Source organism: Triticum aestivum, chromosome 7A (assembly GCF_018294505.1).
Source record: "Triticum aestivum cultivar Chinese Spring chromosome 7A, IWGSC CS RefSeq v2.1, whole genome shotgun sequence".
NCBI classification, from domain to species: domain Eukaryota; kingdom Viridiplantae; phylum Streptophyta; class Magnoliopsida; order Poales; family Poaceae; genus Triticum; species Triticum aestivum.
Window position 1 is genome coordinate 462,249,340 of NC_057812.1, and position 11,607 is coordinate 462,260,946.

At 53.8% G+C, this 11,607-nt stretch overlaps 1 long non-coding RNA gene across 1 annotated transcript; it reads left to right on the forward strand.

Annotated features, from left to right (window-relative positions):
- The first annotated feature begins 4,205 nt into the window (after positions 1 to 4,205).
- Positions 4,206 to 5,130, forward strand: LOC123152576 (uncharacterized). The gene is made up of 2 exons (XR_006476241.1): positions 4,206 to 4,494; positions 4,733 to 5,130. It is a non-coding gene; the product is annotated as an uncharacterized lncRNA (long non-coding RNA).
- Positions 5,131 to 11,607: the final 6,477 nt, after the last annotated feature.

The following is an 11,607-nucleotide window of genomic DNA, read 5'->3' on the forward strand; positions in this document are numbered from 1 at the left end:
CTTGGTATCTTCATCTTGAGGTATGCATAGTGGGGAACTGCCATGAATTTGGCCAAGGCAGGTCGGCCAAGCAATGCATGGTAAGGGCTCTCCAGGTCCACCACTTCAAACCAAATCGCTTCCCGACGGAAATGCTCCTTGTCCCCAAAAAGCACATCAACCTTGATCTTGCCAATGGGGGCGCAGGACAGGCCGGGTACGATGCCATGGAATACCGTCCGAGTAGGCACGAGCTGCTTCGTCTTGACATCTAGCTTTTCCAGGGTGTCACGGTACAGGATGTTGATGCTGCTCCTGCCGTCTATCAACACACGGGAGAAGCGGGCGGCGCGTCTGTCCGTTGCAAGGGTGGCTTCCAGGACCAAGGCATAAGAGCCGGGAGACGGCATCACCTCTGGATGGTTGGCCCGGCTCCAACTGATGGGCTTTTCTGACCAATGCATGTGTCCGGTGGGGTTGGCAGCGACCACGCTAACTTCCTAGCGCTCTTGGCATTTGCTGCGCCGGTCTTTGGGCTAGCTTGTAAAGACGATGTAGGTTGCTTGCTCGTCAGGGAACTCGTCATGCACGGCTCCGACTGCGGGCCGAGCGGCCGGAGGCGGCGGAGGCGGAGGCGGCGGGCCGGCAGGCGGAGGCGGCACAAGCCCTTCGCCCTTAGAGATTCGGGTGAGCCAATGGCACTTCCGGGTCGTGTGGTTGGACGGCTTCGCGCCACTGTGGAACTTGCAAGGGGTGTCGAGAGTTTGCTCGTAGGAGAAAGCGGGCTGCCAAGCCGGCCTGCCGCCCTTGGGCTTCTTGGGCACCGGTCGCTCTTCAGGCGGCGCGTCTTCGACTGTTGCCACCTGCCGCTGGCGGGAGGCGGCGCGGGGCCCTTGCGCTTGTGGTCGTTCGAGTGAGGGAGTCGGCCGGAGTCCTCAGCCGGCGTCTTGGGCGCCGGGTTGAGTACCTTTCTGGACGCGTCTACTCGAAGCTCGGTCTTCATCGAGGAGTCGGCGGTGGCGTACTTGTCCGCTATGTCGAGAAGCTTGTCGAGGGTGGCCGGCTCGTCGCAGAGGAGCTTGTGCTTGAGGAGGGTGCCTTCTCGGCATCCGACCGTGAAGTATTCTATGGCTTGCACCTCGTGCACCCCTTCACAGGAGTTGCGGAGCTCGGCCCAACGCGTGAGGTAATCGCGAGTGGACTCGGCGGGGCCTTGTACGCACAAGGAGAGCTGTCTGGGCTTGGGAGCCCGCTTGTAGGTGCTGGTGAAGTTGCGGATGAAGGCTTCTGTGAAGTCTAGCCAGCTGTTGATGCTACGCGGCTTGAGGCTGTTGAGCCAGGTCTGCGCCGTGCCTTGCAGCATGAGGGGCACGTACTTTACGGCGACGCACCGGTTACCGTTGGCTATGCTAACCGCCGTGGAGTAGTCGATCAACCAATCTTCCGGCTTCACGGAGCCGTTGTACTTGGGCGTGTCTCTTAGGAGCGAGAACCCTTTGGGAAAGGGATCGTCGCGGATGCGGGGGCCGAAACAAGGCGGGCCGACATCGTCTTCTTCTTCCAATGCCAGGGATCGCGCCAGGCGGTCGATCTGATGGCGGGCGTCGTTCTCGCCGATTCCTTCACGGCGGCCTAGCCGGCCGCTGAGAGTCGGGTGCGCCACTGGCGACGAGGAGGGATATCTCTCTCCACGGGGCGGAGGTGGAGGCGGGTCGCCCCGCCATTCCATGGCTCGGGGATGACCGTCCGCGTCTCGCTCGATGGAGATCCGGGTCCGGCTGCGGCTGGCAGCCGGCTCCTTCTGGCGTCGCGCGCGGGTATTGCTCGTAGTCGGCGTCCGGGACGTCGCGCCGTGCTCTCGGCGCGGGGGAGGGCTTTCCGCGCGGGCGTCGGCTTCGTGTCACTGCGTGGCTGCGTCAATCAATTGCTGGATGCGCCGGGTCATGTGGGGGAGGTCTTCGGCCTCCAAGCCATCCAACTCGTCTACAGCCGCCTGGGCGGCACGCAAGTTCTCGAGCGAAGTGGCATAGACCGGGCGGTCGACTCCCAGCGTGTCGGCGATGATGGCGCCGCGTTGCTTGACAAGGCCGGTCCAGCTTGGCCCGCCCGGGGCCGGCGTGCCGAAGGCGGCGCGGTCAGCTTCGCGCTGGTAGGCCTCAGTGAGGCGTCTTACGGAGGCCAGCCTCCGGCCCTCTGCGAGGAGGGCGAGGCGGCGTGCTTCCAGTGCTTCGTCGTCGGCATTAGCCAGGGGGGGGGGAGCGGACAAGTCGTGGGCCGCCGCGCGCGAGGCGTCGTGGGCGCTCTCGTCGGCCAGGCCACCGTGGCCGACAACCATCACTTCGGCGGTGACAGCATCGCAGCCGTCGGCACGAGGAAGCGGGTCGTTGTAGATCACGACGTTGGTGGGGAAGGTGTCGTAGGAGGCCGTGTCGGAGTCGACATGCATCGGGTCGGTGGAGCCAACCGACTCCAGGTCCGCAGCGGGCTCGCTGGAGACATGGAGCCGGCCGAGAAGGTTGGCGAGGTGGTCGGTGCCCGCATCAGAGGCGAGCTCGTCAGAGGTGAGAGTTTCGTCGAGGAGATCGGCGAGGCCGCTTGCCGCGCAGATGCTGGTGACGCCTTGCAGCGCGTCGTGGCAAGCGCCATCGGGCGTGCCGGGCTGGCTACGCTCGCGGGGAAGGAATAAGGTTCCCGTCCAGAACAGGTCTCCGGACGACGGTGCACCTGGCCCCACGGTGGGCGCCAAATGTCGGGTGGTAGGTGCGACATATGCCAACGGGTGGCTTATCATTGTGGGAGCCAGTAAGACATCGTCGGTGCCTGGAAATGGGATAAGGCAAAGACATGCACGCCGGCGGATCTTACCCAGCTTCGGGACTCTTCGTGGAGATAACACCCCTACTGCTGCTCTGCGGGATCTTCGCATGTTCACTAGATGAATCGAGTAGCAATACAACGCTCCTTGAGCTGTTTGGTGGGAGGAGGAAGAAGGGCACGACAAGCCTGCTTCTTCTCCTTGTGGGGTGTCTAGGACTAGTAAGGGGTCCAACCCTTTGCATGGGTGCTCCGGGGGGTTTATATAGGCCTACCCCCGGGGGTACAATGGTAATCCGACTGGGCACGGGGCCCAGCCGTCTGTGACTGCGCTCGCCGGCTTCTGCGCGGGCTGCTGGGGCCCGCCGACTGGTGGGTCCCGCCGGCTGCCGGCCCCTTGGTCGACAGGCAGGCCCCACTGTCCAGGGCCTGATCGGCGGCTGGTTACTTTGGCTCCATCTTGTTGACGTGAGCTTCAGCGTGGTAAGCGCGGCTACAGTACCGCCGCCTGTTAGGCGATCGTTGTAGCCTTACCGCGTCTTGTCTCCTTAATGGGGCGTCCTCTTCGAGGAAGGCGGTAAGCCGGCTGCGGGGAGCCGGCTCTGTCTTGGGCCGACTAGTTGGAGGCGTGGCCGCCTTCGGGCGTCTCTCTGCTCAAAGGGGCCCACCGTCTGTGGGCCACGCTGGCGGTCCGTCGTGGGTGATGCCAGGGTCAACATGGCAACAGTGCCGCGCCGGGCGGGTCGTGCCTAGCCCGTACAACGCACCATGCCAGGCGTGCTCCGGGATTCGGGGGTGGCAGGCTTTACTGTAGCCACGCCCCGTCGCACCGCCGTTAGGTGGGTGCAAACTTTGTGGGTACGGTCTTGACCGCTTTATAGGGAGGCGGCTTCTGGGAGTCGGCCTTCTCATGGCCGGCTTCTTGGAATCGGCCTTCTCATGGCCGGCTTCTTGGAGTCGGCCTTCTCATGAGGGCTAAAGTTGGACCGCCTTCCGAAAACCGGCCTGGGTTGCAGCCAGCTAGGGGAAGGCAGCCCCATGTCTTGAATTCTTGAGAGCCGGGCGGCTCGTAACTTTTTCAGAAGGGTCAGGGAAAGCCGGCTAAGCTATCCATGAGTATTTACTCCGACAACTATAGTATTATAGCAGCATACTCCGTACCTTACCCGGGACTTGAAGTGGCAAAACTGCGGCAATACCATTATGAAAAACTAATCGCGGTGATGTTGCTTCTCATGTCCTGGGAACCATTGGCGGATGTACAGGGTGGCCAGGGTGGGCCGCGGCCCACCCTGTGATTTGTAATCTGGTTATATACCTATATCTCTAATTGGGCCAGAGGGAAAAAAACAGCCCAGTAGCTTATCCAGGACGAACGCATCACGGCCTGTCCAAGCACGAGCAGAACCCTCGTCTCGCCCCCCTCGTATATCAACTCCTCTATGGCTCTGCCCGACCTAGACACCCAGCCGGCCAGCCGCCTCGCCGTCCCGGCATCGCCGTTCCTCGCGGCTTCGCCGGTCACCAGCCGGAGCCCGGAGTTCAGCCGCCCAGGAGGCTCCCGCCTTTTTCCTGCTTCCCGCCCGGCCGCCCTCCCGGCTCCCGGTCTAGCCGCGCCCCTGCTGTCCCGGCGTCCCGCCGGCCCGGCCGCCCCCTGCAAATCCCCACCACGGTGGCAGGCAAACCCCTGACTGATTTGAGGTACCCAAATGCCTCAATTTCAGACTTGGGGTTTGCTTTTTTACATGAACCGATGAACACATACATAATGACTTTAAGGACTTTGCTTAATTCAGTCTTGAATTTTGCCTCAATTATTTCATTATAGCTGTCTTGAATGAAGCCAACTATCATTTCTGCCTCCATTACTTTCAGTTTACACATAATGCCTCAATTTACTTGTTTATTGTGTATTGATAGAAAGGAATTTTTATTACAGAATTATTGAAGAATGAATAGGACCAGAGACATTGTTTCTCTTTTCCAGAGAGAAGCTATTAATACAGGGAAGAAGAAGAAGGCAGGGAATGTGCCGCATGTTGCCGAAGAGCAAACCGGAGAACTGGTGCGTATGCCGGTTGTGATTGAAGAGCAAACTCATGAACCAACAGTTTCTATGACGAATGTGACCATAGAGCAAAAGCATGGGCCATAAACAGTCTTTTTGAAGTTCTCAAGGTATGTACTATGGTCCATGTAGTATTTACTATGTAGGCTTCTTTATGAAAAGCTCAGATTTATTGAGAATTTTAGTGTGTTCATAAAACCATATCGATATATTTCTTTTTGATATTGATAATTAGTTAGAACGTTCACATGTTATATTGGGACGGACCACCCTGGTCTCAAATGCTAGCTCCGCCACTGCTGGGAACCCGTCGCTTGTCACCTTCTTTATAACTCCGTTTCCCTGTGTCTTGCTTCCAAGCGCGGAGCAGGAAATGGGCTTGGTCTGTGACTGACTGACTGCAAGGAGTGCTGTGTAGCATGAAACTGTAGGTCACGTGACCAAGCGCGTGAGAGAGAGAGAGAGAAGACAAGAACGGAAATGGGAGGTCAAGGTCAAGTGGTCAAAACTGACTGACACGGGCTAGCGTGCGTTGCGTGCAGCGGAAAGTTGTGCAGCAGCAGTGGCTATAAAGCCCAGTAGGAGTAGTAGCTCGCGTGCATGCATTCGTCACGCTTCACGGGAACAAGGCTTCAGTCAGAGAATCCAAGAGACAAGGGCGCGTACTATGACTTTGATACGGTGTTAGAGCAACTCCAACGGACTGATTCAAATGGACGGTGATTTAATCTGTTTTTGTTCATTTGAGTCGATCAGACGATCAGACGGAGACAGATACCCGTTTATGCATTTGGGTCGGCGCGTGCGTTCAATGCTGGCCTAAAATCTATTTTGACGCCGTTAAAAAAAATGAACGCATGCATATTAAAAAAAGAAAAACTATATTAATTAAACATTAAAGCCGGCCACGAAGGCCGGCGAGAGTCCACGCGTCCATGTTTGCATTTTTAAAAAAGAAAACAGCCTAAATTACGAGGTGGCACGCTGCCCCAGACATCGTCGTCATCCTCGGGGTCCGTGAGGTCAATAAGCGTCGGTGCCGGCCCGGCTCAGGCGAACGTCGTGTTCCAGAGCACCGTCATGTCGGGCTATGCCGGCGCAGGCAGTGCCGGCGCGGGGGGTTGTGCGGCCGTCTGTGCAGCCGCGGCCTCGCGCTGCTTCTCCTCGAAGTCTCGCTCGAGCATCTCGAGGTACTCGCCGTCGCAGCGCTCCTCAGCCACCCTGATGCTGCGTCAGTGCCCGAGGTACGCCTGCTCCTGCGCCCGCGTCGCTCCTATCCAGACTGGCGGCGCGCGTACCCATTCGCGCACTACTCCCGTCCAGGAGTAGCGCTCGATGGGGGACGGCTCGGGCTCCGCCTCCGGCTTGATGGGGGACGGCGGGGCCACCGGCGGCACTATGCTGTCCCCGCCACGGAGAGGGCAAGGGCCTGCGCTATTGCCGCCTCGTACCGAGCATCTCCTTCCGCCTCCGCCCTGTGCCGCTCGTCCTCCTCGCGCTCCCGGTTGACGGCCGCAAGTGCCGCCTGGTAGGCGTCCTCCGCCGCCTGGTCCTCCTCGCGGACGACGAGCGCCGGTGGCGGCGACCTCCGGTCGACCTAGCGCACGCCCCGTCGCCTCGCCTCCTCGTGCTCGAAGGCGAACCACCTCGCCCACCACCTCGCCTAGTTGGGCGAGTCGGTTGTGTAGGCGGCCTCACGCGCTGCTCCGGCGTCAGCATCGCCCGCCGGCGCTGCACCTCCTCCGCGTGAGCACGTGCCGACCGCGGCGCCGCCGGCACTGGGATCCTATCTGGATCCAGATGCCAGTCGCGCGGCAGCTTCACGTCGGGATACAGCAGAGGCTGGCGGTGCTGCCAGTGCCACTCCGCCTGGTGCACTGACATGTTCACGCGCTGCCTTTGTCGGCGAGGCGCCGGCGCCGGCGGAGGCGGGGGACTTGCCCTTGGCCTTGCTGCCGCTGGCGCCGGAGAAAAGGCCCATCTCTGCTGTGGTTGTGGTGGCTAAAGTTTGCCGGCGACGAGGGAGCAAAGGATGGCAGATGTGGACGGCGAGTTTGGATGAGGACAGCCCCGCCGCACGATCGGCTTAAAAAAAGACGAGCGCCATCGCTGACGCGTGGGCCCGTCGTCATAAATTAAACTGACCGCGTGGGCAGCGGATAGTTGGACGGTCGCCATATGGGGACGCGACGGACAGCGGAAAGGCGTGCGAAGCATCCGTTCGACGTCCGCGCCGACGCATTTGGAGCACAAATTTGGGCCGCAAATACGTCAACGCAAACGTGATTTGGGTTTGGATCGGCACGTTAAGCCGTCACTTTTATCCACATCGACCTAAACGAATGTAGGCGGACGAAATAGGTCGGCACTTTGGAGTTGCTCTCATCCCTCTTCTTTGGTATCGTGTCCGCATAGCTCTTCCCCGCTGTGGAAAGAAGCTGGCTTGCGTGCACGTATCGGTGATTGAATTTACGATAGTGCTAAATTTCTGCCGGCAGTAATTCTGCAATAGATCCGCACGCTATATTATTGACTATACTATATTCTGATCGTTAGATCCGCACGCTATATTATTGACTATACTACATTCTGATCGTTAGAACGATTCAGGCCGTAGTGTGTCTAGCGCAAGCGCATGCAGTCCTTCTTCACATGCGTGATGATTATTGATTCTGTGACTTTCACGAGCTTATTAAAATGCTTAATTACAGTCCACCCTAAACTCTCTTATATTTAAAAGTTTAAAATGTTTTACAGTTCAAACTGTCGCTCTGATTGAAAAATCGTTTTCACATAAAAAAATCATCACGATAAGAGCTCCAAAACTAGATCTAATGTTGATATGTTCCGACAACTTTTTTTCCAAGTAAAAATTACCATGCCTATGCTATATGAGTTATCACATCTATGGTACATAAGTTACCATACTATGTACACAAAAAGTTACCAAACTGTTCCTTCGACCTTCTACGCATGCACATGCAATACACTAGAAGACAAAAGGTAATGTTATCCAAGAATCCCTCTCTTTCGAAACTTGAAAATGTTTTTTTGTCTCAAAACGTCAGTCCGATAGAAAATTTATTTTCACATACAAAATCCATCGCGACGAGATCTTCAAGACTATATCCCATATTGATATGTTCCGATGACTTTTTGAAAGTTAAAATATATCATGCCCAAGGTTGGAAAAAGCGGTAGGCGTAAGCGAGACGGTTGGCCTTCGTCTAGTGTCTAGGCGGTGCTTAAGCGCCCTAGACGCAGCCTAGGCGGTTATATAATTTTTACTATTAAGGTGTATATGTGGTTATTATATATGTATTTTATTAATTTAGAGCATATAAGTATGTTAACGACCAGCTACTATGATTGGAATATGACCTTTTTGGCATATTAGTGCAATATGGCATGATTTTTCGTTTGGGTAGACAATTTTTACTTGCTCTACTAGACTTCTGCTTATGCCCTAGGCGAGACGTTTGGCCATTGCCTAGCGCTTAGGCGTGCCTAAGCGCCTCCTAGGCACTGCCTTTTCCAACAGAGATCATGCCTGAAGTGTGTACATTACCAAGTTATTTTACCCAGAAACTACCGGCTTATGTTTTCAACAGAAAATTTCTCCGGAGGTCAAAAGTTACCACGGTGTTCGTGCGTAAGTTATCAACTCTACCGTGCGTATATTACCATGCTAATGACAACATTTTTTTCAACAACTTTTTGCCCCGGGTCAAAAGTTATCGCGGTGTTTGTATGTGAGTTATCAGCTTTGTTGTGCATGTATTACCATGTTATTGACACACAAGTTATTGGGTTTTTTTTTCTAACAACTTTTTCCCCACGCGTCAGAAGTTACCGCGGTGTTTATACATAAGTTATTAGCTTTGTTGTGTGTATATTACCATGCTATTTACATAGGTCACCGGCTTATAATTTTAATATTGTTTTTCCGGATCAAAAGTTACCGTGGTGTTTGTGCATAAGTTATCAGATCAGTTGTGTGTGTATTACCATGCTATTTACACATATGTTACCCCGGGGACGTTTTGCAACAACCTTTTTGTGGCAAAAAGTTACCATGGTATTTTACATGGGTTCTCCGCCCTGCCATCTAATTTACTCAGAAGTTAGGAGGGGTATGTTTTCCAAATAATTACCGAAGGGGTCAAAAGTTACATACTTCCTATAGCATCGTAACTTACTTAGCCCGGGCGGTGTCAATAGCATTGGCAATATACGCAAAACAGAGCTGATAACCTACTTAGCCCGGACATGATACCTTTTGACTAGGGGGTGTGTTTTTATGTAGAAATTACTGGAGGGTATGTTTTTCAACAACTTTTCTCTCCCGTGTCAAAAGTTATTGTCGTGTTTGTACATGGGTTATCAACTTTGTTGTGCTTGTATTATCATACTATTCACACAGAAGTTACGGTGGTATGGTTTTCTACAAGTTTTCTCCTCGGTCAAAAAGTTACCACAATGTTTGAACTTGAGTTATTACGTTGCGGTGTGTATGTTAACAAACTATTTACATTTAAGTATCAAGGAATTTAGTTTTCAACAACTTTTACCTCAGATCAAACAGTTATTGCGGTGTATGTACATAGCTTATCATATCTATGTATGTGTATTATCATGTTATTTAGACATAAATTATCGAAGATATGTGTTTCAACACCCTTTTCCAAATCAAAAGTTACCACAATCTTTGTTATCAGATCAATGGTGCGTATATTACCAAGATATTTATGCATGTGTGACCGAGGGTATATTTTTCAATAACTTTTTCCCCGATCAAAATTTACCGTGGTGTTTGCACATATAAGTTATCAAAATCTTCGATGCGTATATTAGAATGCTATTACAACTTTTTTTTCACAGGTCAAAGTTCATGTAAATAGAAAGTCTTGAGTTAGAAATAGCAACAAAATCGTTGCTTGTCTGGTTGTTTGGCTCAACTAAGGTCCTAAGCGTAGACACCAAACACCAATCAAAGTGCAACACCTATGAAGGACTAGAAAAAAACAAGTGAGTAGCTTTGTCGTGTATTAATATTATAGTATAGTTTCAATCTGTTACTGAATAACAATTTTCAGTGGCTGAGTTGGTTAGCAGGTACCTACGGTCGACCCATCGGTTGTACACGGCGCAGGATCGAGTCTTGGCCTCGCGCCTTCTTTTTTTCCTTTCTAGATCGAGCGCGGTCGCGCGGTTTTCTCGGAGAAGTGGATGGGGGAGTGCGGGTTGAACCGGTCAACTGTACGATAGGGAAAACAGAAAAGAATAACCGCGTCCGTCGGATCCGGATCGAACGGCAACAAGTTCGTTCGGATCTGTTGCAAAAATACTGTCGTACGCAAGTTAGCTTTTACGAGTTACTATGAAAATGAACAGATTTGACTCTTGCAAAAAACTTCAGCACAAAATGAAGGCAGTCTAATTTTTCATCTTCATAAACTGGCCCTTTTTGCATGATGCCCCTGGCAGGGCGCCAATGCTAGATATCATGACGCCTTGGCCTGGGATGCTATGATTCATGACGGGGCAGGTACGTACACCAAAGACGTCATGCTATCTGGCATGACGCCCCAGACCCAAGGCGCCATGAAAAACCGGGAAAGAAGAACCTGTCGTGGTTCTAAGCCTGACAGTAGAGTGGGGGGTGGGTATGGAGAGGCAAGGTCTTAGCTATGGAGATGTTGTAAACACAAGAGATGTACGAGTTCAGACCCTTCTCGGAAGAAGTAATAGCCCTACGTCTCGGAGCCCGGAGGCGGTCGAGTGGATTATGTGTATATGAGTTACAAGGTGCCGAACCCCTCTACCTGTGGAGGGGGGTGGCTTATATAGAGTGCGCCAGGACCCCAGCCAGCCCACGTAGGAGAGGGTTTAAGGTGAGTTAAGTCTGGGGCGTTACTGGTAACGCTCCACATAAAGTGTCTTTACTATCATAAAGTCTACTTAATTACAGGCCGTTGCAGTGCAGAGTGCCTCTTGACCTTCTGGTGGTCGAGTGAGTCTTCGTGGTCGAGTCCTTCAAGTCAGTCGAGTGAGTCCCTCATTGGTCGACTGGAAGGTGACCTCTTCCAAGGGTGTCCTTGGGCAGGGTACTTAGATCAGGTCTGTGACCCTACCCTAGGTACATGACCCCATCATTAGCCCCCGAATGGATTGAGGCTTCGAGTGAGGAAGGAGTTGATGTTGTTTGCGATTAACCTTTGCACACTGGTCGTGCGTTGTTCTGGACCAAAGAATCTCTTCGTCGATAGTGAGCAACTTGTCTTCAGTTGACTCGATCCATTCTCTTCTTTGGTCGAGTGATCTTTCGGGCTTCGACGATCTCCGAGCGACGGATCGCAGGAAACCCCGCGTCTGACAGACCGATCTGCCGTTCGCGGATTCCGCGGGATGCGAAATTTGGGGAAGCGCGCGAAGCGGAGCGGACCGCGGCGTTCGGATGGGACGGGACAGAGACGCCTCGATCTCCGCGCCACTTTCTTCGCCACGTATCCCGCCTGCATAACTGTTCCTGGATATGATTAGATCGACCGGGCCCACCTGTCATCCACTCGGAAGGGACCTTATAAATGCGCCCGGCGAGGGTTTTTTGTACTGTGCCTCAGCATTATCTCTCTCTGCTCCCTTCGTCTCCGTCCAGCGCGCTCGCTCTCGCCTCCGCACAACTTCCCCTCGCGCGTCTCTCCGGCAACCATGGCCAAGGAGAAGACGGCGGCGCTGGAACGCGC